At 36.8% G+C, this 23,182-nt stretch overlaps 1 pseudogene; it reads left to right on the top strand.

The window, feature by feature from the left end:
* Positions 1–2,111: 2,111 nt before the first annotated feature.
* On the top strand, positions 2,112–11,058 carry LOC115810273 (adhesion G-protein coupled receptor F1-like; annotated as a pseudogene).
* The last annotated feature ends 12,124 nt before the right edge of the window (positions 11,059–23,182 follow it).

Raw genomic sequence — 23,182 nt, 5'->3', positions numbered from 1 at the left:
GTTCATCCCAATAGACTAGCTACTGGTTTTTCAACTGGAATTTCCACTGTTTTTTCAAACTTTAAGTGTTACAGTGTCAAGGACTGAAAGAAGTTCTGGATGCATGTACAGATTTGCCTCATTTTATTGAAACACGAGATGAAACAAAAGACTTCTGGGAAATTACAGGCTTAGGGTTCAAACTTTAGATACACAACACATTGACAATTCAATTCCACACAACTAAACCAGGGGAAACTAGGGGTATTTATGTAACCTGCGGATCCCAGGAAGACACAGGACACAAAAATGTTCTTCTGAGTTCTTTACTTCGAGTTAGGATTTGATGGCAAAACCTTGGCTTTACAAAGTAAAATAAAAGTTGCAACACCCCAAAATACGGCAGTGGCCTTTATCTGTACAAATAAAAGAAAACCACCATAAGCCGGCTAATATGTAACGCACACAGAAATTTCCAGAAACTTAAAACATTCTCCGCACACATCCGTCAAATATCAACACTTTCTGTAGAACGTAAACACTTTAGATCTAGATTTGGAAACATGTATAACTCGTGACCTTACACACATTTTACACACTGGAACAGTGGTTATTACAAAGTTTCATGGCACTTCCTTAAACACCGCATTGAAAGAAAATCTGCATGCTACTTCCCCGCTGATGCAATCCACAAGAATAACTTCTGCTAGGCATGCCCATCTCTAACCGTGCTACCCTGCCCCCTAGTGACCAAAACACGCAACAAAAAACTTTGCCCTCAGAAATAAAATAAATGAACTCTAAATATTCCGTGGTAATTATTGTGTACAATTACCACTTGGTCACATTTATACAAAACAGAACAGGACTACATTAATAAACTCAGGTGCATCTAATGGTAAAACTAACAAGGGGAAGCAAAGGAGACCAGGAAGTAACACAAATAACCAGCAGAGGGGGAAAGAGAGATCCAGGGCATGACATGGAATAATATTTTAAAAGTGAAATTTTCAGCAATGCTTAATGTTTTTTTTTTTTTTTAATTTCTAGAGGTGGATGGGTGTAATGAAAAAGAATTTACTCCTATCAGTACAGGAGTAAATTCCTCACAATGCAGCTATTTAAGCCACACATGTTGGAGAGAAATTCAAATGTTATTTTTTTCTTTATTTTGAAATTTCCAGATGTCAATGAGTGTGAAAAAACACCACCTGTTTTTGGGCCCTTCTCAGTCTGTACCAATACAGTTGGACGCTACACTTGCACCTGTTAGAGTGGCTACGACACCAGTCAACCACATCTCCCCATAAGCATTAGCAATCCATGCCAAGGTCACTACGATATCTTTTCATGTTTCTGAACATTTTCAAGCCCACTTTGACCTGTGTTTCTACTTTAAATATGATACAATGCTTTTTCCTCACTTTCAGACTTTTCAAATGACATTTTTAGCTTGATGATTCTTCACTTTGAAAAGATGAATGTCTGTAAACAAAAAGCAGTTACTCCTATAAAATCAGTACATGACTGTCTTCCTTATAATGCAGTTATTTATGCCGCACACTCTGGGGAGAAATTTGAGGGAAATTTATTTTTGAAATTCCAGATATCAGTAAGCTATAACACCACTTGACCACATCTTCCTATAAGCATTAGCAATCCATGCCAGGGTACATCATATAGCTTTTGAGTTAAAATGATAATTTAGTTTAATTGTAAATTATACTTGTTCATGCATAAGTGGCTATGAGGTTTCAAAGTCAACTCCCCCTCAAACTCAAGTTCTACAAACACTTGTGCAGATTAGAATGTCAATACGCATGTCTTTGTATATTCAGCAAGACAGATTTTGGAGGGATTGATGTAAAACACAGTTTCCTCACTAGTTTGAGAAAAAAGCAGAAAAACACTTAAAAATGAATAATCATGTGAAATATGAGTTGGTTTTCGTTTTGACTTTTAGTAACATGTCATTGAAAATCCAGCCATCCATTCTTCCATGCATTTTTCATTCATTTATTCCTTCACTCGCTTTCGAAGATGTTGATGAGTGCACAGAAAGACCATCAATATGTGGTCCAAACTTAATCTGCATATATCAGAATATATGAAAGTGAATGATCACATGGAAAATGAGCTGTTTTTGGTTTTGACTCTCAATAACATACCATTTTCCAAACTGTTTTTTCTTTCTATCATGCCGTTCTCATGCTTCTCAGTGCTTGGCTTCTTAACCACTGGAATGGTCTTCTAGGGTTAGGGTTAGTGAACAAGACTTGCAGACTCTTGAGGCAGGACTTGAGTGCAAAACAGCTGTAAACTGTTACTTTTGTACAGGACAGAGAAGAAACACACACACACACACGTGTGTGTGTGTGTGTGTGTGTGTGTGTAAAATGACAGAGAGAGTGAGAGGTCCTTTAATCTTTTGGTTGAGTTTATAAAAATAATAGTCTATAATAATTTGCCTGGTTGGCACTTTGCATTCTTTTTACACATTGTAACAGTTACGGCACCAGTAACAACAGAGCCAACAACAACAGCAACAACACAGCCAAGCGCAACTTCTGTAATTCCAGGTATATTCAAACAAGAAAATGGAATACCCTCCCGAGTGAAATAAAAGTTAAAAAAAATTACTTGATTGATTAATTGCTTTAAAAAGTACTAGAGAGAGAGAGAGAGAGAGAGCGCGAGAGACAGAGAGAGAGAGAGCGCGAGAGAGAGAGAGAGAGAGAGAGATCCTTTTAGTTTAGCAGTCTTTTGGCTAGGAACAAAAAATAATCCCAAGTGTAAATGTCTGGTTGACTTTAAAAGAGAGTTCCTTAATCCAAGGAAAAGAAAAATCAAGAGAGAAATCTCTTTACTGTAGGCAAAAAAGGGTCTTGTTTTTAAATGACAGCAGACAGGTGGAATTAGGAGGCAGTAGGTGTGCTAGAGATGCTTGTTTCTGTCAGACAGCCAGAGGTGAAGTGGGGGCTTCCATCTGGTAGCTACAGTGTTCATCAATACTGTGTATTGTAAACTGAAGTCTGTGTAATTTTGTGAGTAAAAAATGTGTGACCTTCAAGGTGACATCAGAATGACCTTGGCCTCATTAATGTTCTAACCTGTCCAAACCCTGTGTAACCATAACCCCTATGTCCGAGTGAGAGATACTGAGATAAATTGGATTTGCACTGTCATATTATCATTTCTATACTTGATCCGTTATGTAATATTACAGTGTCATGAGCAGTCCTGAGCTATATTACAAGAGACTTGTCTTTAATTTTCTTATTCACACGAAACATACTGTGTTAAATTAGAAAACAACTTCCACAGCTGCCAATTACAGAATGCATTTCTGTTGTATGTGGGCCATGAATATGTTTGATTTAAACTATGTATAACTGAAAATAGATTTTCTCCCTTGTCTCTCTCACAACATGTGTGTTTCAGTGTCCACTTTTACCATGTCTTTGACAATTGGTGAGGATTATGATTCTAACCTTGGCAATCCGAACAGCGTTAAATACAAGGACTACAAAAACAAAATTGAGAATGCTGTAAGTATTTGATTCCTCTATAGTCTTGTTTTATTTACTTAAAGGTCAAAAATGCATAAAGCATTTATGGTATCAATGTGCACAAACAACATTAACAATGCAGTTAAGTCCACCTGGGATTCATTTCCTAAATGGTTGCTGGTAGGAGTGTGCCTGAAGCTGAATACCTTAAACAGGCAGATAGTATTTTGTAAACAAATTATTAATAAACTTTTTTTTACTTGCAACATCTTCATTATAATGCAGTGTGGTTTACTGTTATACTAACTAGTGGGCTTAAATCAACCGAACCAAGTAATGGAAGAGAGGGAGAGAGAGAGAGGGAGAGAGAGAGAGAGAGAGAGGGAGAGAGAGAGTACTACAATGTTTACGGACTTTTGCTGGTGCATGGTAAATTTGTTCTCCGTCACTCGACATATGAGATAACTCCTCGCTATTTTCAGCAACAGAGAGAAAAAGTTTTTCCCTTTGATGAGTGGGTAGACACGCCTCCCACATGGTGTCTGACAGGGAGAGAACCAATAGACAGGCAAGAGAGAAAGAGATAGTGTCGCACTGTATGAACATAAATTAATTTGACATTGTTTCTAAAGAGATACCCTTGTTGTACTGACAGACACTTGCACTGATTCAGTCTTGATTCCCTCCCAATTTTTGCCTGAAACACGCTGTTTGAATTGATGCAGTCGTACTGTACACATTAGGCCCAGTGCAACGACTGAAATTGGTTAGCTGTTGCACCCTCAATGCACATGACCAGCCTGCCGGGGTAACAGTGGATTAATTCACTGCTGCTTCCGGACATTGCATTTTAAACTGATATATCACAAGTGAGTGGGGTGACACTTATTAACCATTCAGCGCCTTTCAAAGCTTTTTTAGTTTTGTTAATAGGATAAGATGTAAATGATATTTGACAAGTATTGGACTTACATAAAAAATAGGCTTTTCTTTTAGTTTTCAACCACTTCCGCTTTATATCCCAATTACGAATACTTTCATCATCCCAACAAATACAGATAGAGATGCAAATATTCATCCCACTGCACACCCATAGTCACTGTGAAGGGTTTTTTTCCATTTTAAATCAGGATTTTTTCCAATTATGGAGAAAAGTCCTATCCTAGAAAAGTGATGATTGTTCAGAAAGACACAGTTGCAGACTTGATGTCTTTCTGGATGAAATTTCCATCCAAGGGAAATACATGTAGAATGATAATGTGTTTATTTGTTTGTTAGTTTGTTAAAGATTTTATGTCAAAGTGATACTGAAACACAGCTCATTTTAAAGGGTCTGCAAGCTGTTTCTCACCACTGTAGTGTTTGGATTTTTTTTCTTTAAATAGTACTTTCTTTGCTAAAAAGTACATAACCAAAATAACTGGATTCATTTATTTTGTTGTCCAGGTTAAGACTGCCTATAAAGCAACTTCTGTGAATGTCTTTAGTTTCAGGTATGACATCATTTATTTTAATCCATGGGAAAATCATACCATCTGATACAATACAACTGCAATTTTTCTGTATCAACTTTTTTCAGTCTATTATGAATACTGTTTTGTGTCTTTGAATAGGCCGGGGAGCGTAATTGTAGACTTTACACTCACGACAGCTGGCCAACCTAATTTTAGCACAGGCAATGGTGAACTGATCAGCCTCCTCCGGAATGATGGTTTTAATGTTGACAGCAATGCTCTGGCCCAAAGTGGTAAGATCCTGAATCATGTGTGGTATATCTCTTCTTGTCTATCTTAGTTTATATTTTCCTATGAATATAAGACATTTACTTTTAAGATCCAACTTCAGCCATGAAAAAGGACATAATCACTGTATTTAACACATATGTAAAATATGTTCTGCTCTTTGTCACATATGTAAAATATGTTCTGCTCTTTGTCACTTCTGCCATGTTGGATTTTGATGCATTCAAAACAATAATCTGTTTCCATTACCTTCTCGAAAACAGAGCAGAAAAAACTGACTGAAGCAGAAGTTATATATCCTCAACAGACCATACAGTTAAAATGTGAGAATAGTTCAGGTGTTAGCAGCGAACCTATATGGAGAAAGGATGGGGCAATAATTGCGAGTACTCCTGGAAGATACACTTTCTCATCTACAAGACTTGTGCTCACTATCAGCAACATGACAGGCAGTGATGAAGGTTGGTAACTGATATTTTAATGTTTTATGTATTCAATTTTTGTGAGAGTTGGCATTGCAATCTCACAGCTGCTGTATAAGGACAGATAGATGCAAATAAAATGTTTGGTAACCTGCTTTGTGTTAGAATGCAATGCTGTCTTTAAAAAAATTGTTCAGTTTGGTTGTTTTAATTCTGCATCATCTTTCTCTTCACTTAGGTTGATATACATGCAGCATGACCAAAAATGGGATTCCATATATCCAGTGGCAGACCATTGCTGTCACACCACTGCCTGACATAAACACACTCAGTGATAAGACTTTCACATGCCGGAACCAAAATGTGCCACTGACTTGCTGTGCACACTCTGACTATGGTATCGAATTGATTCAGACAGACACAGACACAATAATATCAGAAGGTCAGAAGTCAGTTCTCATCACACATTTCAGACCACACCATCAGATTGCCAGTATTTTCCATGAAATAATTTATTCAGGACTGTCTTTGTTTATTTGTTCCATTTCTCAGGGAGTGGATGCATCAGCAGTGCATACAATATCAATGGCAAAAGATGTGCCACAAACCCAGACACATCTGTTGAATTTGTTTGCAGAATCCAGAATGAAGCACTACAATCATTTGCTTACAGCTCAAGAACTTTCAGAATAATAACAACAGCACGGGGTACGGTTTTCTTTGTCAATTTATTTTTTTCTAAAATTGTATAGGCAGTTGATATATGTATATACATATAATGTGTGTGTGTACATAGATACATATATATAAACTCATGAATAAAAATGACTGTGGTTTCACAATCCTCAAGGTGTGTTTGTTTGGAACTGTAAACTTAAGCATACTGACTGTCTGAACAGTTGTAATAATCTATATATCTATATAAGATATATTTAAAAACCAAAAACTGTCAAAGTATTTTCGTTGACACGCAAGTGAACAACAAATTAAACACACTGATTGAAATGTGGGTGCACATCAGGCCAGGGTCCTTTCTGTGTGGAGTTTGGAGTTTCCTCCCACAGTCCAAAGACATGCAAGTCAGGCGAACTGGAGATACTGAATTGCCCCTAGTTGTGAGTGAGTGCGTCTGTGTGTCTGCCCTGCGATGGACTGGAGACCTGTCCAGGGTGTTTCCCTGCCTTTTGCCCAATGAATGCTGGGATAGGCTCCAGCACCCCCTGTGACCCTGATTAGGATTAGTGGCATAGATAATGAGTGAGTGGGAGTGATTGAAATGTAGTACCCACTGATAACCATCCACCAAAAACACAACCAGCAACATCATTTAGATTTCAAAACAGTGGGCAGTTATGACGAGCCTTTGTTCTCCCTCCACTTTTTCTTTTTCTTTTTTTTTTAAATTTGTAATACCCATTTACTCATGACTCATACATTCACACAACAGCTTCCTCAATCTGAGTGAATGAGGATAGCACCCTGCTCCCTCAAAACAAGTGTGGTCAGATGCATCATAACACACTGTAAGCTGCTTAGTGCACCCACCTCTTTTCCTATAACAATAGCCAGACAGAGAGAGGTACCATAGACAGACCCACACGGGGAATGATAGCCAATAGCATTGCACTGAGCCTAAAAATTCAAGTGTTTTTTTTTTTTTTTAATTCCTCAGGATTTAATTGTTCGGATGAAAAATATGGAATTGGTAAGGAGGGTGACACAGCAGAGGCAAACTGCGACAGTGGGTTCTTTGGCACAATGACAGCTGTGTGCCATGGTAATCATTGGGAAATGGTGGAAGACAACTGTGTGCTGCGTGTGATCTTTGACTTGCAAACTGAGGCTCAAGTGAGTTTTTAAATTTAGATTTTTATGTTGGACAAGGAACACAGTGAAAATTTGACCAAAACTGAGAATGGTAACTGATGCGTGTATATACATTTTGTAGTAGCTTTGAAGCCTTTCAAACATCATTAGTTAATGGTTTTGTTTGTTTTGCAGAACTTAAATGTGGAAACTCTTCCAGAGTTTGCAGACCATCTCCAAAGAACAACAAAGGAGCAAAGTATAAACATAACGGGTTCTCCTGCCACAATCTTCACTATTGTTGACATCCTTAACTCTGTTGCAGAAGTTTCAAACTTTTCAGAATCAACGAGACAGTGATGTCGGTAAGTATGGCCACTCTTTCAGTTTTTACCACTGCAATAACGTCCCCTGTGAAAAGTGATAGGCAAAAATTTTTGGAACAAGGGAATCACAACACATTGATTCATGCTGTTGTTGCTTTAGTCCATTAAGTTCTAAATATTTTGACACCTTGCTCTTGTTCAGCTTCTGTTTGCCAAGCTTTTACACTTACCATGAACAAAATCCTCTTTTCATTCAAAGTCAAAGTTTCTATTTTTCTTCAAAATAATAACAGCTTTATTCATAATATTTTAAAAATCAATGTCAGTGCCTATAGATAAACTTACAAATAAGCAGTTTGAAGCCAGAGTGAATGATCGTGGTAAATCTGCTGATGAAGACCCAGGCAAAACTTCTCATAAAATTAGAGCTTAAATGGTAGACATCTACCGAAAGCTGAAAATTCAGCCACACTGAATCACAAATGTTAATATGTCATATGAACTACTCTATAGATGGCTATAACTGTTATGAATTAAGTAGTTGTGCATTTGATTTTAAATTTTTACGCTTTTTTTTTTTTTTTTACAGTTTTTCTATAGACTGCCTTTTTTTTTTTTTTTTAAAGAAAATGTGAAATGTTTAGCCTACTTGTATTTGCCGTCATCCTCCCACTTCATTAAGAAAATAATGAAACAATTAAACTCTGCTCCTGCCTCCCAACCACCAGAACATCCTTGGAACAGTGGATGTCATTGTATCTGAAAATGCACAAGAGTCCTGGACACAACTAAATAATGACACTGAAACAGACAACACCAGCTCTTCACTACTGCAGTCTGTTGAAGACGTTGGAAGCAACCTGTCAGATGAACAGTTTAACATTACCAGAGAAAGAATTCAGCTCAACAGAATTATTGATGAGCCCTCTGTGAATTTAACATTGGGAGTAAACCAAACAGTTGACGTCCAGATTCCAGAAACTGGGGGAATCCCTCTCACCATTATTGCATTCTCAACGCTGCATTTCGTTTTACCGGCCAGAAATGCTAGCAACTTCAACAGCAGCAGCAAAAGCACAACTAGCATCAACGGAGATGTGGTTGTGGTCAGAGCAAACAGTGACATCTCATTTGACAACATCTCATTTACCTTTGAGAAAAAAAACGAAACACTGGGAAACCCAGTCTGTGTCTTCTGGAACTTCAGTCTTTTGGATGGTATTGGCGGATGGGACTCTACAGGATGTGAAGTGAAGCTGGATCCAAATGATGAAAACAGAGTCACTTGTGAATGCAACCACACGACTTCCTTCTCAGTCCTTATGTCACCATTCTCTATTGACTCTATTATCTTATCCTACATAACCTACATTGGGGTGGGTATTTCGATGGGCAGCTTGGTCGTGTGTCTCATCATAGAGGGCATTGTCTGGAGGGCCATGACCAGAAACGACACGTCTTACATGCGCCATGTTTCCATAGTGAACATTGCTGTGTCCCTTCTGATTGCCAACATTTGCTTTATCATTGGAGCTTCTTTAGTGGATCGGGGGAAAATAACACCTGTGAATCCCTGCAGCACAGCTACATTCTTCGGCCACTTTTTTTACCTCGCTCTCTTCTTCTGGATGTCACTCTCGGCACTGCTGCTCTTCTACCGCACCGTCATGGTCTTTTCACAAATGTCGAGATCCACCATGATGGCAATAGGCTTCTCAGTAGGATACGGCGCTCCTCTTCTCATAGCTGTCATAACGGTGGCAGTGACAGCACCTGGAAAAGGATACATCGCAGAAAAAGACGCGTGTTGGCTGAACTGGACGAAGACAAAGGCGCTCTTGGCATTTGTGATCCCAGCATTGACCATCGTTGCAGTAAATTTAGTGATCCTGTGTGTGGTCTTGTATAAAATGCTGAGGAGAGGAGTAGGAGCGAGTACACAGCCAGATGAGAAGCATTCCCTCATGGTCATTGCTAGATGTGTAGCAATCCTAACACCACTTTTCGGTCTTACGTGGGGATTTGGCATCGGGACCATGGTGTCATCTGCATTTGGGGTTCATGTTGTGTTTACCATCCTGAATTCATTTCAGGTAACTATTTTACATCCTTTTACATTTTTCTAATGTATATCAGAATAGCCACACATACCATCCTTTTTTTTTAATCTTAATGCACTGCAATGGACATATAATTTCTGGGTTAAAGATGTGAACATAACAAAGTCTAGATACATATCCACACCTTCGACAGTTCTAACTAATACAGAATGCGTTCTCAACATATATCTCTAAGAGGCACATTCTTTCACTTTGTAAGCCTCTAAAAGGTTAACCATTTTAAACTTGAAGCTATTTATTTGTGTTTTCTACCTAATGATTCAGTCTAGACCATTCATAGTTGTTTTACTTTACTGTATATATAAAACTGTTTCATCACAGATACAATCCAATGTGGACATGAGACCTAACATAAAATGTGCCAAGTAATACACATCTGTGAACCATTATACCAATGCAAATATTGTAGTGGTGCTACCCTTAGTGAGGCACCTAAAACATATCCACTTCTATGCAGCTGAGATCTGTCGTAGTAAATTATTTTTTCCATTCTGTTTAAAAGGGTTTCTTTGTTTTGGTGTTTGGGACACTATTAGATGGCAAGGTGAGTTTGGGTTTTGTTTCCCATGAACCAATAAAGAAAAATAATAAGGAAAATTATGACAACAGAAAACAGCACATTACATCGCTAACCTTTTTCTTGTCTTTTGTTTTTGAGCCTTGTATTAACTTAAGAAGAGGTCATTATATGTTTACTTATTGAGTAATCATGATTTTTCAAACCTCAAACCCTAAATGACACAGCAGTCATCATACGCATTATTTTCCTAGTCTACGAATGAGATTAACATTGGCCGATTGAAGGTTTTTGTTTTTCTTTTAATTTTTCACACTTTTTTATTTTCAGGGAATCTCAAAGTTTGTCAGCTAAGATCCATGTTTATGCAAATCCATATATCTGAGAATTGTGTGAATTTCTTGAGCACTAATTGCCTGATAAAGTTAAGAAGATTTGCAATGATCGAGAAAAACAACAGTAAAAATCACTACTAAATGAATGTATAAAAATGGTGCAGTTATTATCTTTAGGAATACAAAGATGACTAAGTCTGTTTGTCACTTATCTTTTCTTACAGATCCGTGAGGAACTGACAGGACGATTCAGATTCACAATTAATTGTTCTAACAGAACAAGGGAAAATACTGATTTATAGCATGCCTCCACACCATAGAGATACATTGGTATTTCTCTCAATGTGAAAGTTCAGGACAGGCATTAGTTTATTAGGCAACTTCATTCCTTTGCCTTCAAATGTCACGTATCTATGTTTGACATGGTTTAATACCTGTAATCCTTTAACTTACAGAGCACAAGTGCAAGACGGTCTTCCTCAAGTGGGTGGGGTGTCCTTCAAAGGCTTCGAAGGGGAAGAAGTAAGTATAGCTGAGGACAGCATTAAATTGCACTTGCTCTCACAGTCAACCTTTTGTTTGTTTTTTTCCATGTAGTGATATAGATCTTTGAGACTTTTCAAGAGAATTATAGAAACATGCCTGGGTATTTTAATCTCTGAATAACATTTGAAGAGTATTATAATGTCAACGTTAGCTGTAGTCTTTGGAACACAGACAAAAATAGACATTTTTTGGTCACATTTAAAATGTGATTACTGGTAGCTTCTCTATCTTTACCTTTTTACATGTGATTTGTTCAGTCAAAATCACCTGCCATTATAATGCCCTAAAAAAATGGCAATTCAAAATCAAAGAATGTCAAACTGTCCCTTTCATGATTTAAGTGTCAAAGACACAGTACTACACATTTCATTTCTTAAGCCTTAAATAACATCAGCAAAAAATTAGCCTGATCTGAGATGGTTCTTTAATTACCAGGTATACTAAAGCCTATGCTAAATTCATACTGATCAACCATAGATTTTTCAGAGATTTTTTCCCATTACAGAACAGGACAACATTCACTAACATTCACAAAATTTGCTATGATTGCAGTAAAAAAATAAATAAATAAAACCCAAGTTTTTCATCTCTTTGCTGGTAGATAAATCTTGTGGTATTATGCTACTGATTATGATGGTACACTGACTCTGTCATGATATGATTTTATTTATGAATATTACTCAAAACTTTGTAATGCGTCAATAAGGGAATAACTCAACTAACATGTTGGTATTTATTTTCAGATGTATATAATATTTCAGAAGTCTCTTCAACATGCTCAAGCATCTCTAATGACACTTTTATTAACACATAATCAAGCAAAGGCTTCAGCACCTGTGACAAAAGGCTACTAAAACTCAAATTTGTCTCTGAGATGACTACGTTGAAGAAGAACTTAACCATGTTTTGGGTTAGAGAAAATGTTCAAAGTAAAAATGAAGGTTCTGGTCAAGAGTAATTTTACATTCTCACATTAATGAACTGATGAAATTATTTTTTTCTGCTGTCAGAAATAAAGATTCATCTGATATATGTATCCTTAATTAATTATATGAATTCAGCTTTTCCATTCTGTGTAAAGTATCTCTAAATAAAAACAAACAAAACATCTCTGAATACTTTAAACATTATAACAGAAAACAGGTGACCTTGGAGCACACTGTGTAATTGTTATGCCTTTATTTTGCCTGTATTGTTGAGCAAAAGTGGTTCAAAGACATAAATCTAGTTCCAGTTCAGTTAACTGGTTTGAAAAAAGTAGAGTTTGGAATGAATTGGATGGTAGGGAAACAATATCTTTAACTGACAGCATTTACATAACTGTGTCCTAGACACACTACAAATGCCTAATTCACACACACCTGAAAATTCTAATGCCCTTTTGTTTAAAACAAACAAACAAACAAGCAAACAAACATATAAATAAATAAATAAATAAAAAGATTTAAAAATGATCATTTTGGGCAATTTCTTCCAAATGAAAGACAGAATAATGAGAACAACAAAACTAGAGCATAAGAAATACCCTGACAAACCTGAAACCCAGCCATAAAAGTGGCAGATCTTCTTGGCTGGTAAAAGGGTTCTGTCTTAGGACTCTGTTAGCACCTGGAGGGCTGTGGGGATATGAGGCTCCTAAAGAGGAGTAACAGAAATTCTGCTAAGAATAAGTAATATTCATATATATTGTAATCACTTGTATAATCCTACCTATGGATCCATATGCCACATACCACTTACCACCATGTAAAGTCCAAGTTTAATTTCATGTGGCATTCACAGAGAAGAGAAAGTGGAGCTCAAACAAGACTTTTCGTAAGGTCTCGCACCAGCCTCCATGGGCCAGCCCACAACAGAAACTTTCTGACACTTTCAACAGAAGGTGTGTGTGGGGTGTGTGGGGTGGGGGGATGCTTTGTCATTCAGTGGGATATAGATAGGAATTGGAAATATTTTCATTTACAGTTACCGTAAATGTGTAAACACTAAAGCACAGCCCAGATACCAGTAAGACTGCATTCAGTGCAAATCAGGCTTAACTGAAATCAGAGATGGACACAAATACATCAAAAAGTATCTTGTTACAAATTACAAATATTTGTTCATCAAATGTATCAAAATAAAATACAAAATACTGGTGTGAGAAAATGTATTTAATTAAAATACAAGTAATTTGTCTTTTGAAAATACAAAAATACATACAGAATCAACTGTTATGCCCAGCCTAGGGGTTACTGAGCATAACAAAAGTAAACCCCCCTTTTCCTGTACCCAGTGATGACCCGTGCCCACGAATTACAATCCAAAAAGTGATTTATTTACAAGTGGTAGTAAAAAGCTTCGGGGGTGAGCGCGGCCAAAACAACAAACAAAACAATCTATATTTTACCAACTAAATAAGCTATTTCACAAAAATAAAAGAAAAGAAAATACAGAAAACTTCCCTAACTCCCTACCGAAAAACAGGACAAAAGAAGAGCGAACAAAAATGGCTTCACACCCCCTACCGCTACCCGAACAGTTAATACGAAAATTATTTACAATTATTTTACAACAACGAAAATCACAAACACACAAACAAGGGTTTTACAAACTATGCAACGAATCTCTCTCAAAACACAGACAACGAATCTCTCAAAAACACACACAACGAGTTATTGAATCACAAACGAACGGACACGGACAAAGTGGCCAGGACAAACGAGAGGCAACCGGCATCTGGATGGCGCGTCTTTTTAAAACCGGCGCTGTCAACTGTGGGCCAATCCCCGATTGCCACCTGCGGAGTAACAAATTAAAGACACAGAGAGACATACGGGGAAAACACGACAGGGGAGGAAACAGCACCATACACAGGCAGGGGGAGAAAAACAACAGCACACAAAACAATACACATTTATGACGATTTATGACTCAGGGTCATAACATACCTGTAACACTATTTTAGGCATTTAGCAGATACCTTTTTCGGGAGCGATTTACAACAAGTGCAACAGTAGAGTAAGGTAATTTTCTAGATCTTTAACTTTACAAGTAGTCATTTGGAGAAGTGCAACACATTTAATATAAGAGATTAACCGCTATGTGTTAAAACACCTAAATTTAGCTGTTAGAAATTAAGTTTGTTCTTAGGAACAAAGGAGCTAACCTGATTTATCGCTAATGAATGCTTCCATAAGACTAACTACAAGTTGCCACTGTCCCAGGCTGTCTGAGCATGCCTGTGGCGTTGGCTAGAATGCCACTAGCAAGCTAGCAAGTAAATGCACAAGCTTTAGAACACAGCTATTTGCTAATTTATATATTCTTCTGTCCTATAATAACATTCAGTGAGCAATATCTGAAAGTATATTTTACTACATACTTTATCTTAAGACAGTGGTTCTCAACTCCTACTGTCCTGCACGTCTTTGTTTTAACTCTTCATTATCACAGTTAATTGAGCTAATCAAGGGCTTGATGATTAATTGATCAGTGGAATCAAGTGTGTCAGTCCTGAGCTCAGGAGAGTTAAAACAAAGACATGCAGGACAGTGGGCCCCCTGGAATGGAGTTAAGAACCACTGCCTCAAGGCAATTTGCACTGAGCACCAAAGCAGCCTCTTTCCTTGGCTTACTGGTCATGAAGAAAACAAACAGTTCACAATGAGCCTGCTGGATCCAACAGGATGTGTCACATGATTTACTTGCTAAAGACTGTGATAAGCTATATTTAGTGGTCCTATAGTTAGTAGTCCTATAGTAAGCCTGCTGATGAAAGTTCTTGTCTTACTTGAGAATAAAATGACATATTTAAGTATTTAAGTATTTTAAGTATTTTAAATGCACAAAATACAATCTCTCAAAGTATTTTGTTACAAATTACATCTGATTATTTTCCATCCGGCAAAATACAATTTACAAAATACTCAAAAGTAATTAAATACACATTTTAAATACATTTAATTGAAATATTGCCCATCTCTGACTGAAATATGTGACAGTGAAACAATACTTGATACTTTGCCTCGAAAAAGAAAACAAGCAGTCTAAACTAAAACAATGCATATTCCCACTGAACCAAAACTGTTTCTTAATCATTGTGATCAAACATACCTCTGATGAGGAAGAGAGAAATGCAGAAAAAAGGAGGAAACCAAAAACCTGTCCGATGACAGAAAACATGTCCAAGAAGGCAAAATGTCTCACCGGCATTTCTTCCATGGTGACAGTGTAAAAAGCATTTCCCTCTTTTATTTTATCTTTATTGTTCTTTTACTATTATGTTCACTGGAACATATGTAGTAATGCAATCTGCATAGGTATAACATTTAATACACAGAAGAAGTCGATTCATTTTTATATATGTGTAGGTTTGTGTGTGTGTCTACAGAGAAACAGAGAGAGTGAGAAATATAAAGAATATAGAACATGTTAGTGCATTTAAATCTGGTCTGCATCACTTAATGGGTTACCAGCTATTCCTTTCAGAGCAGTCAGACATATTATTGTCCACACATGACCTTCTCGTTTAACCGTAGCTGCAAGGCTTTGAAAATGGCCTGTTACTTGCCTTGTCTTTACAAAGCATTGGCAATATTCTGTCCAGTGTTAGATTCTATATCTGTATGTGAAGTGTTGGAATAATGGATTGGAATGGATGGAACAATGACTTTCTTGGCCCTGAGTCTATTTTCCATTTTAAGAATATATGAATCTGATTTCATTGTGGTGTTTTGACTTGAAAATGGAATGTAAGATTCAACTGCGTACAAAGTAGGGTGGCCACAAGGTTGAAATCATCTTCATAGATCTTGTGCATTGAAACTGTCGATTTGATGTGTATAAAGTGTACACAATGAGAAGATTTTAATATGTACACTTTTATAAACCACTTCCCACAAAATCCTGCTTAGATATTAAAAATAAATAAAAATAACAAAAGGGCAGAACCATCATGCAATGTAAAAAGAGAAATGAACTAATTTTTCAATGATTCGTTATTTTATGATATCACAGGTTGAGCTGATTCACTGTTAACTACTAAGAAAGCGCTTTGCTCTTCATTGCAAACTTCCTACTTTTGTTTCTTTGGTTTAGTTCAGTGTACCACTTTTTCATGGTATAGGATCCTGCTGAGATGTGATTGTTGCATAATTTTTAAATATGCAAGCCTGTTGGACCTCTGCAGATTATAAATGATATATTTCAGCATATCAGTTTGACTGGATGTTAAAAGTATAAACATAGTGTAATTATAGTGCATTCAATATGGTTTCTTATGTGTCTTGGGTATGTAACAGCTCTTATTTAGTGTGTTTTTGTGTGAGGGAGTGCATGTGCATAAATTGGAGGAGCCAGATATGACAAGTTGGGGAAACTGACATGAGTAAACATTAGAATTTCAATGTTTAGGACCACCTGTCAGTCTTTGGATAGGTGTGCCCATTCTTTGTTTTCCTGGTGTTTTTTCATATTCCTAAATGTTTGACCACACAATAATAATGTTAGTAATAATAACTGAATATAAAAGACATGTATCCATCTTGACCACAGTTCTAGAAAGTGCATGCATTGTGCGTCCTCCTGTACAACCCACCTCTTTCTGGTCAACAGTTACCATATGTGTATCTGTTAAATATATGTACTGATCTGATGTCACATTTCGTTTACATCTTTACATTGAAGGGCTTAAGTGTTCAGTGTTCTGGGGGCTTTTTTTTTTTAGGATTGCAGGTCACACTCTGATTAATGTAGTGGTTTACGTGTATATATGCATTAGTGCCAAATGAAAGTGCAGAAACAGAACCAAACAAAATCAGTGGGGAAAAAAAGAAAAGCAGCAAAATCATTTGTCATTTGGTCATTTTAAGCATCCAATCTCTGTACACATAAGAAGAAAAGAGATCAGTCTAGACTCTTGCTGGATCCAGGTGGCATGTTTGAATTCAAAGCTTTAACTCACACAGACTTTGGTTCTTGTCTGGATTGTTCAGATTATTTTATTCTAGCAAAGACTTTTTTTTTTCTGACACACTACATGAAATACTTACTTAATACAGCTTTCAAATATGTTTTACAGTTAAATTAATATACATGTATTAACCAGTTTGATAATAAGCTCAAGATTATTTTGAGGATCAAAAAAGAAAAAAATCTTGTCAGATCAGTTCACCTAAACAGAGTTCAGTCTCCATAAATGAACCTCAGTATAGTTTACCTAACCTTTTTTCCTCCTTTGAGTCCAAGCACTAACCCTTTTTCTCTGCTATGCAGAAAATAAGTTCCTTGTATGTCTTCCTGGTTCCAAAGTTGAACTGTCGGTTTACATAGTCAGAGCATTCACAACTACAGTTACATACTTGAGCTGGTAACAGTTACAATCAAAATGATAGTTGCTGTAATTGTATATATACATATGTATTTATTTAACACCAAGATATACATTATGTAGCTCTTAACTGTGATGATTTCTGTCAACATGACCTCTCATTTTCTGTGTGACCGTTGCTCTTTCAAAGGTCTCTGACACAACACAACATGCAAAACCTAGGAGAATCAAAACAAAACTTATGTTTTCTTGCTTCTTAAATTTGATTTTTGTCTCTACAGCCAGGAAGTCTTGGGTAGTAGGGTTACAGGTCTCTCCATAGTTTGCTCATATTTCTTTCTAATTTCATTTTCCTTTTGGAACAGACAGTACATATTTCTTCTCAGAATGGTGCTTATGGAACATCTGAACCCAGAAATAAGTGGAGAAAAGACCTTACAGACATTTAACATTTCCGTAGTATAATCAGGAAAAATCTGGCAACTTTTTTGTCCGTGTCATCTAACTACAGACACTGTCCTTCACCAAAAACTCTTTCTATGTGAAAAATTCTTGCAAATGGGTGGCAGCAGAATTACTTCATTTTATTATCTTATCGCTTAGCCATTTGACAAATGGCCTTATTATACAACTGTTCAATTGTATGGTTTTAATTAGTAAATTTTTTTCACATCAAACAATATATATAGGCTCTCAAGACCTAAAGAAGGTAGAAGTTGAAGCAGTCTGCAAGAAAACTACTCAATTTGAAGTTTTAAAGTATCTGATATTTCAAGTGCTTAACACATACATACACACACACACACACACACACATATTATATATATATATATATATATATACTGTATATACCGTAAATTCTCAAATAATGGCCAGGTCTCAATTCATAGCCGTAGCCGCCTGTTTGGGCAAATAAAGGCCGGTCCCAAATACAGGCTGGGTAAAAAAAAAAAATTACAGAAAGGCTCAGGTGATAAATTCATCATATTTCCACAGCATTATTTACATCAGTACAACAACATTTGCTAATTATGCTCACCACTCTGTTGCTATTAGTTGTTTTGTTTTTTTTTTTTAACAGTAATAACATACCGATAGTGATCTAACTCACACGGATTGTGGTTGCTGTAGGACTATGTGTGTTAATAGCCCATTTTTAGTATTCAGGGACGTCACTGCCAAACTCTCTCCTTCTTATTTCCCATGCGTTATTTCCTCATTTCTATGAGATATTTCATATCTTAATGATACTTGGAAAAAGTCACGGAAGGGGAAAATGTTTAGATGCCATAGGTACAATAGTATAGTAAATGATTACCAGTTTCATTTTGTGATAGAATCACTGTTCTTTGCAAACTGTTGCAGCATTTGTTATTTCCACAGATGGTTTTAAACCTGTCGATAATTGTGCTCTTTGTTCTTTCTCCAAATTCAAGTAATATTGGTGCATTAAAATGCTCTGCGAAAATTCTGCAGTTTGAATGTTTATGAAACATCTGCTTTTGTGCATTCTGTGTGCTAAACTTTACTGTCCATTGCACACAAGCTGATGCAATACACAGCTATGTATATTGCATCAGCTTAATTAAACAATCTCATGTTGTAGCTTTCATAAGAGCACATTTGTATTATGATCATGCAGATGGTAGTAACGCATTAATTAATGGCACGTATTTAATAATAGCCTGTCTCAAATAAAGGTCGGGTTCTTTCTTTAGTTGAAGTAAATAAATGCCCCGCTATTAGAGAATTAACAGTATACTGTATATACAGTATGTATAGGTCAGTTACAGGTGTTTATTGGTCTTTGGTTTAGGGGGCTGTTTTCTACTATACAGCTGGATCAGTGTTCACTGAGTCATCACCTCGACCTTTCTGACAAGAAAAATCAGCTCCAGAACTCTCCACATCTCAATCAACTTCACACGGTAGAGACACATTATATATATATATATATATGCCTGTCTTTGTGATTTGAATCTGTCTATGTTTGGAATTAAAATCTGGCCTACACATAAAAAGGCACCAAAACTGCCTTTTTTCACCTCTGTAATATCATTAAAATTAGGCCCTTTCTAAGTATGGCTGATGCAGAAACCATTGTTCACGCATTTGTCACATCTCGCCTCAATTACTGCAATGTTCTGTTCTCTGGCCTGCCTGCCTCTAGTGCCAAAAGTCTTCAGCTGTGTCTTCAGAATGTGGCTGCCAAAATCCTTACCAGTACAAAGAACAAGGAAGTTTAACCTGGCTTCCCTTCACTGTCTCCCAGTTCTTGCAAGGGCAGATTTTAAGTCCTCTTATTAACATATAAAATTTTACATGGGCTTGCGCCAGCCTGCCTATCTGACTTAATTACATCCTATAACCCCCCTCGTACCCTGCGCTCTCAAGATTCTGGACTGTTAGTCGTTACAAGAGTTAAAAAGAAGTCCGCTGGCAACCGACCCTTTTCCCACTGCCACCCCTTTCTCTGGAATGGTTTACCTACAGAAACTAGGGAGGCAAACTCTCTTCATACCTTTAAAACCAGACTAAAGACTAGAGATCTATTTTCTCTAACTTACAGATAATATAATTTTGACTTGACTTTGTTATAGACATATAAAGCCTCTTGAGACTATGAATAGTGATACTGGGCTCTAAATAAACTTGTATTATTATTATTATTATTATTATTATAATTATTATTATTATTATTATTACATGTATCCTGAATCTCTGAGTCAGCCTTACATTTACCTTGGTGTTGAAGATGCTTTGACTCAAAGCTGACTGGATCCAGTTTTCTAGTTGATGATGGAAGGTTCCTGCCATTTCACCAGAAATATGTTGGAGGATCATAGAAGTAGGTGGATGACTTTCTGTCCAGTATGATAAAACCAAATGTTTAGTTTTGTATCTAGAACCATCTTGCATCTAGAAACTGCATGTTAATCTTTTTTTGTTTGTTTGTTTGTTTGCTTTTGTGACATTGCCAACCCACAGATCTGATACTGTGTGGCTAAGAGGAAATATAATCTTATCTTATTTTGCAGAAATGTTTTGTATTGTGTTAGGTAACAAATAATGGATTCTGAAGTATGACATGGCCATCTGAGTTCTGGAATCAGGAAAAAAAAATGCAGAAAATGGTTTTCGAGGTGTTTTATCAGGTACTGACAGTGTCCCTCCCCCGATCAGGAAGCTGTATAAGGATTTCCCCATAGCTCACATGCTTTGTTTGGCTATGTGCTGTCAACAAAGAAGAAACATGCTTTAGGACACTGCAAAAGGAAATCACAAATTACTTGGGTTGGACATGAACTGAGGGACGGTAGGTCTGCACCAGCCTTCTAATAATAATTAATTTAAATAATAACAGCTATCTTTCTCACACACACACACACACACACACACACACACACACACACACACACACATATATATATATATATATATATATATATATATATATATATATATATATATATTTACACACATATTTATAATTGTGTTTAAAGCTATTTATCCCAATGTAAATAAACATTAACAGAATGAAACAGCTATGTTTACAGATATGTTTACAGCTCTTTAAAATTGTGCTTAAATCTATTTATCTGGGCAAATACAAATGAGCATTAACAGCATGAAAAATAGTATTTTTTGTGTATTCCAAAAACTTTGGGTTAGAAGAACACAGATTTTTTTTTCTCAAACCTCTCCAACCATTGTATGTATTTGTTAAATGCAGCCAATACTGTACTACCTCATTCAACTTAATGAGGTACTGATTGGCTGCACCCTGTGTGCCAGTGGTGGAATTTAACAAATCCATGGGTCTATTGGAATGTAAGTACAAAAACTGTTTGACTCAACTGAGTTTCTTGAGAAGAGGTCTGGAAAAAGCTGGGCTAACACACTTTGACAGACATGAAACCGTAATTTTGTGTCAGTAAGGCTACAGTTGGCAAGCAATTGGACACTCAGATTACGAAGCGGTGGTGTTCCAGCTCTCTTAAAGAAAATTGAAGAAACTGGGCAAGATGAACACAGAAAATGTGGTGCTTGGACCCAGAAAGCTGTGTGGATCTAATGAACAGTATGCTCTTAAGCAGAACAGACAAAAAGCCAGTGAAGTGCTTGTTCAGCATCTGCAACAACGAAACACATGATTCACCATGAGAACAACCAGCAGTGCCAACCTGTGGCAGACGGGCTTATAGAGTGATGAGTCAAAATCGGAAAATTTTGGTTCAAAATGGCGCCAGTATGGTAGAAGAGGAGTTGGTGAGAAGTGCATTGATGCCTGTCCACAGCCCCCTGTGAATCACAGTGTCTGGATTTCTGTCATGGTCAGGGGTACAATTCAGCCAATGGTTTTGGGGATATGGTCAAATCCATTCTGTGACGCTGCTGAGAAGTATAAACAGATTTGATTCATGATGCTGTACCTTTGTGAAAATGACAGATTGGAAAATGTTTAATCTGTCAACCTGATGATCCCAAACACACTGCAAACACAATACAGACCTAAAATGAGACTTGGAAATAGAAATCTGCTGATGGAACACTTGTAGTATTGGACTAACCAGCCCAGAGCCCAGCCTCAACATTACCAAAAATGTCTGCATTCACATGCACAGGGAAAGGACCAATAAGCAGACAAAGCACTGTTCCAAATCAAAATGCAGCTGTTTTGCACTCTAAGGGAGTTGAAACAAAATGCTGGCTTTTTTTTAAAACACAAAAAAAAATCTATTTATTTGTTAGTTAGTTAGTTAGTTAGTTTGTTTATTCATTAACTTATCTTTTATAGTACTGCAACAAGAAAATAAACACTCCCTGTCCAGATAAATAGCTTTAAACATCATTTTGTGTCCTGATACTTTTGTACAGTATATGAAAGTGAGCCAAAAGTAAATGGCTGCTATAACAGTTAGTTGACAATGACAGCATCCCACACTAACTATAAGTAAAACAAACACGGTGTTGAGTGGTCAATGACAGTGATAGGTCACAGCATATATCCAATGACAGAAATAGGGTGGATGGGGTCAATATAACACTTGTATAACATGCTAGATAAACAGATATGAGTTTGCTGATGTTCAGTATCAGTGGAAGATCAGCCAGTGTATCGACATCATGTGACCAGGTGATACCATTTTGATCAAGGATGAAAAATGCCTTGCATTTCAAAGGGAGATGTCAGTAGATTAGAAGCATAAATATGCATAAGGGCTGATTGTATCAATACATCAGAATGTATTTGCGTAATGGCAACCATACAACTAGTATGGATAAAATCAGGCATGGATTAGCATCATGTGGTGCCCTAGGGTGACCACACCTCAAGTGCCCCTTTCACACAACTATACAACAAGAAAAGTGAGGCCATGTATGAAAAGTACTGCAGCAATGAAGGCCACAGATTTACATACACCTGTATTAAATGTCAAGTTACCAGACTCTGTATACCTACAGAGAGACTTAAGGCATATATGAAATAATACTGTGGCAGTGCTAGCGGTAGATGCCAGAGTTAAACTATGTTGCTCACTTCATTGTTGCTGCTAGTTTCAACAGAT

The sequence above is a fragment of the Chanos chanos genome, chromosome 4 (assembly GCF_902362185.1).
Source record: "Chanos chanos chromosome 4, fChaCha1.1, whole genome shotgun sequence".
Taxonomy (NCBI): Eukaryota; Metazoa; Chordata; class Actinopteri; order Gonorynchiformes; family Chanidae; genus Chanos; species Chanos chanos.
This window is presented reverse-complemented; position numbering and strand designations above follow the sequence as displayed.